Source organism: Branchiostoma belcheri, unplaced genomic scaffold, assembly GCF_001625305.1.
Source record: "Branchiostoma belcheri isolate BF01 breed outbred unplaced genomic scaffold, Haploidv18h27 scaffold16, whole genome shotgun sequence".
Taxonomy (NCBI): domain Eukaryota; kingdom Metazoa; phylum Chordata; class Leptocardii; order Amphioxiformes; family Branchiostomatidae; genus Branchiostoma; species Branchiostoma belcheri.
The window spans coordinates 595,657-601,341 of record NW_017803046.1 but is presented as its reverse complement, the minus strand read 5'-3'; the positions used below and the strand labels follow the sequence as shown (position 1 = coordinate 601,341).

The 5,685-nt window shown below is 38.6% G+C and overlaps 1 protein-coding gene across 1 annotated transcript in view; it reads right to left on the bottom strand.

The window, feature by feature from the left end:
• The window catches only part of LOC109466053 (geminin-like), a 12,981-nt gene that overhangs the window by 3,294 nt on the left and 4,002 nt on the right, over positions 1-5,685 (bottom strand). The window lies entirely within an intron of this gene.

The following is a 5,685-nucleotide window of genomic DNA, read 5'->3' as shown; positions in this document are numbered from 1 at the left end:
GCCCCTCCGCGCCCCCCCCTAGCTTTTCGAATTTGGCGACTCCTGCTCTCCAAACCTAAGTATCAGGAGCGTCCCGTTCGCCGACCAGGTTGCGTTTGCTGATTCCATCGCAAAATGAAGAAAAAACGTGGAAAAACAGTGGAAACGAACTCAAGTTGGTCAAAACAACGCGATCAAAAAAGCTTGCAGGTCGCACACGGCCAGGATGCTGACCCCGTGACCCCGGAATTATGACGCAAAAACCGGTTCAATAAACCCTTAGCGTTCAGACCAGGTTTTTCGGTGGAAAAAACCCACAAAAACCCCTCAAAAACCACCTCCCGAGGTGGTTTTTCAAAATCGGATTTAAACCCCTAAAAAACCGGTTAATTTGCGTTCACACCAGGTTAAATAAAAACCGGTTTTTCAAAAACCGGTTGAAACCGCTAAATATAAGTCTGGTATGAACAGGGTCTATGTGTTGAGTTACAGATTAAATGGGTCAACTTGAGTTGACATGGGTATTTGTTACAAATCATGTCATTCAGCTTTAATTACAACCATGCTGCTCTTCAATGTTACAATTGAAAATATTATGAAATAGAGACCTCTTCACTTTAATATATCCAAGGAGGCTTGATTTTTAACTTCCTTGCTTTATTATATTAACCTGGGTACCAGGAATTTTAACTTTATCTTCCTTATAAAGTTGAAAAAAATGCTAATACTAACTTTTGACCTGTCCTTGAATGATTTGACTTTCCTGCGCTTGTGCTGCTGAGGTGATGCCGTCTTCTGTGCTGCTAACATGGTTGTTAACAGGGTGTTTCTCTCCTCACTGTCACTGGAACCACTGCTGCTGGTGCTCTCTCTCAGGGTCTGCATGGGGATAGCACAGCCGCAAATTTGGATCCACAACAGTTACAATGTCATTCATTGTCTTGTCTTTTGGGCTTTAACTTTAAAGTAGAGCCAACATCAACTTGCTGATGAACCTGCTACACTGAATCACCAACTCTGTGCTATAGAATTTGGACCACCACATGCATAGTCTTTACCAGACTCCTTTTTTGGCTAAATTAATCAGCCTGAAGGTGACTGCATAAAAGATACATGATGAAAGGTCTGCATACAAACTGGTCCTTGTATGGCGGGCTAACTCCACTGGCCAAATTATATCCCAAAATGTGTTTGTAGTCTGCTTATGCTAGCCAAGGGCCAGGGGAACGCATCGAACGAGCCTTGTCTTTCACTTCACAAAATTATCAGAAAGACTTGCAAGTTTGCAAATTTGTAAGCTGCATGACCGGGCCTAGCCGTGGCGACTCTTGATTCGGGCTTACATAACATTGCATTACCCTCAGCTGAGGGTAATGCAAATTATGTAAGCCCGAATCAAGAGTCGCCACGGCTAGACCGGGCCAAAACCCCATGTCGCATGTCGACATGCATGCATGTTGGACAAGCTTCAAAACTTAAACCTCGCTACCTCCGTCAACGTATGATGTTGAAAGCTCAGCTATTGAAAAGACACACAATATAACTTCAACGAACTGTACAACACAGAGACAGGTTTTACCCTGGAAGACGAGAAAATCGAGTTTTCTGCAGAGAGACGCGCGTTCTGCACCACCGACGCCATTTCGAGTTTCCCACCACACTGAAGTCATGTGGTGAAAAATACCTACAATGCACCACGAGAGCCGGAAGTGTACTCGGAAATGACTTAATCTTGGCGCCAAATTCAAAATGAGGATCCTACACATGTCACGTCAAATTTTTTTATTCAAAGAAACAACAAGGCCATGTTGATTTGATAATATGAATGGAATCCTCTGGGAACCCCAAAACTGATGCGAGCGTGCGAGTAAAAAAGTTTGGCAAAAAATAAAGTTGCCTTCATTATGAAATCTAGGTGGTCGTGAAGGTTGAACAAATGACTAAACACACAGAGTAATATTTTATTGTCTTTATTGGCATGGTGAATAATTGGCCCTTCATTTTCATCCCTTCACATTTTCTTCTTGTCCTTTGGAATGGATTTTGTCATTCCGCGACATATTATAAGTATCGTTTTCCAATATTTTTTTTTAATTACAGCATATATTAATTGCTCTTTTTGTACTTTGTTACTGTATGATTTACAGTATGGTTGAAAACTTTTTTTTTGGAAACAGATGAAAATTCATGCGCACGGGGATGTCATCCATATACTAGTAATCAAATCAACATGGAAGAAAAGGTACTACTGTGGCTGACAAGTACACACCCGTGTTGTCTGTGCAGGAAAGCTGCGTCATCTGCACAACTTATGTGGCATTGATCTGTGAATTGGTTTTTATGCACCGTTATATATAAAATAAAAACAAACAAACAGCAAACACACTTGTTTTAATACCAATAAACCTTGCACTTTATTGCTAAGCATACATGTAACAACCATGTTATACTAGTAGTAGGCACTATTATTTTTTCACGATTCTATTTTATAGTTTTTGGGGTCAAGGCATTATAACAGCAACAACGCAATTCATGTACATACATGTAACATCTGTGTCCATAATATCACCAGGGTCCACAATATCACCACCTTGAGAAATAGTGGGCTTTAAGATATTTTTACTGCAACATACTTTTGGTATGCACTCCTTCACAAATGTACATACATGTACCTAGGGTATGTTGCAGTAAAAATATCTTTAAGCACACTATTTCTCAAGGTGGCGATATTATGGACCCTGGTGATATTATGGACACAGATGTTACACATATCTTGAAAAATATCATATGTCTTCCTAAAGACCAATAAGAACTAAAATCTAAAATATGAATAACATTTACTTAAATGTGTGCAACAATCTCCACTGTGATCACCATGATACATTTGTGTGACATTAAGTGCAGCAGCATTAACTCACTAACTATATCAGGATTTGTGGTAGAATCAACATTTATAAGTCCAACACTGGTGATCTAATGTACAATTTGTAATACATGTACACTATATACTGAATGATCTAAAGTGTTAACTATGTGTGAGAAATTTGCTGTATACTGTGAGAGACAATGCTTATGTATATTCTAATGGAAGGTAAAAGTTAACATGCCTTATAGCCTCAATCGAAGTGTTCTAGCCAGCCTGAATTTTTTTCAATCCTCTATATTTTTTTTTTAATGAAACATCCTAGGGAGGTCTGGGGGAATGCTCCCTGGCAAAATTTTGAAATCTTGACCGGCATTGAGGGGCAAATTTTGCTGGGTAGACTAAACTTAGTTTAATGACATCAATTTTTGCTGGCAAAGATGACGGCTTAGGCAAATTTTGTCCGCCATTGATGACAGAAAGACGTACGCTGGCTATAGAACAGTGGTGTCAATACTACTAATAATGCAAAAGGTGTTTAACACCTGGTCTAGTGGCTGATAGTTAATAAACAAATAACAGCACAATTTCTCAACGATTGCTTTATCAATCCTCGGTAGTAAGTACAATCATACTTAGTCTAATACTCCTAGGTAATCGTCACCATATTAATCACTACCTACACTGGAAGCCAGTAATCTATTTTGCTGGATGATACATGTACCACATTTTTACCTCCATGAAATGTGTCATGGAGGTTATATTTTCAGTTGCGTTTATCTGTCCGTCCGTCCGTCCGTCCGTCTGTCTGTTGGTCAACAAGATAACTCAAGAACGCCTGGATGGATTGGTTTCATACTTGGTGTGTTGGTAGGGTGTGACGAAAACTGGAAATGATGAGATTTTGGTCCCCCTAGTGGCTTCCCTTGGTACTGCAGCGCAACTTCCGGTTTTGATATCTCGCGACCTGGACATGCTAGGGTCATAAAATTTTGATGGAAGGTAGCTCTCGTGCTTGGGAAGAAGTCATATGAGTTTGGGCCCCCTAGCGGCTTGTTCTGGAACTGCAGGGCACTTTCTGGGGAAATGTTTAAAAGCCAATAAGTCCAGACAGGAACAACATATTTTCATTATTTTTGGTGTGTAGGTAGCTGAGAGAGAGATGTACATAATTAAATGCAAATTATGCAAATGAGGACTTTATTTGCATAATTAATGAGGAAATTCTATAATTACAGTGTTTTACATTATCTCGTGATCTGGACATGCTAGGGTCATGAAGTTTTGATGGAATGTAGCTCGCGTGCTTGGGAAGAAGTCATATGAGTTTGGGCCCCCTAGCGGCTTGTTCTGGAACTGCAGGGCACTTTCTGGCGAAATGTTTAAAAGCCAATAAGTCCAGACAGGAACAACATATTTTCATTATTTTTGGTGTGTAGGTAGCTGAGAGAGAGATGTACATAATTAAATGTAAATTATGCAAATGAGGACTTTATTTGCATAATTAGTGAGGAAATTCTATAATTACAGTGTTTTACATTATACTATGTAACCTATGGCAGGCGGAACTTCAACAGATACTAATTATGCAAATGATGTCCTAATTTGCATAATTAATGTGAAAATTCTATGATTTCGTAATGGTGAATGATGAGAATGTCATACTTGGGACATCTGTAAGTTAATCAAAAGTTAACATACATCACGATGCATATATCATGTTAATGCAGAGGTCATTTGAACAATTAAAGAAGAAATTTACATTTACATATCAAGATCATATTTCATGGAGGTATGAGATCTCGGAATTCTAGTTTTTTATTGCTTTCAAAACTGTTTAGCATCAAATGCCTACAACAACAGTAAAATTTAACAAGTTTTTTGACACCACACATGTACACCTGTATTTCACATTAAAAGGTCTCACCTCAAAAACACTTTTTTCACAAATAGAACTTGCTTTGGGCATCTATCATATTAAAATACATATTCTATACAAATACGGTTTCTTCGACAAAAATATCTCAAAATGTTGACACTAGAGGGCACAATCACAAATAATTTATTCCACACTTCTCCTGAAGTATTTGACAAGAAGATGGCAATCCTCTGCAAAGTTCATTGAGTGCAGTTTATTTGGCTACCAAAAAAACAGTTGGTGGAAAACATTATGCTAAAATACAGTATCCATAATCAAACACAATGGGCCCTTACGGCCCAAAAAAACTGGGCCGAAAATCTTGGAAAATAACTGAACTTTTTAACGTGTCTTGCACTTTATGCACCAAGCCCGTGTGGGCTTATAAGACACCGGAAGAAAATATAAAAATGTATGGTACATAAAGCTGGAGAACAAAAGTACAGATTGTGGATTGAAATAATCAACCAAAACTAAAGAAAAACAAAAGTAAAATACAAAACAAGATTGGTGTAACCCTGGTTTCCAGTGAGGAACTAAGTACTGGGCCAATAATCCCAAAAGGGATGTCAAATTCTACTTTCCCCAACAGACAGCCACAGACAACAGTTAACTCTACACAAAGGTGCTCCCAAGAACAACCATATACATGTATATATAATATATGAATCAGCACGTTGGCAGAACGTACTGCATTTTTATGGTTTCGTGGGATTTTTGGTCAACACTGCATCAGAATTTTGCCTGTTACAGAGGATATCTTCTTTTACGACACAACATTTACACAGAGTGTTAACCTTATATGCGCAAATATGACCTTATATGAGATGTTCTGTCAAAGTCACTGCTATGCACAATACATTACGGGTTTCGTGCAGGTGCAGTATGTTCTGTCGACGTGCTAATTGAATCCATTACTTCCAGG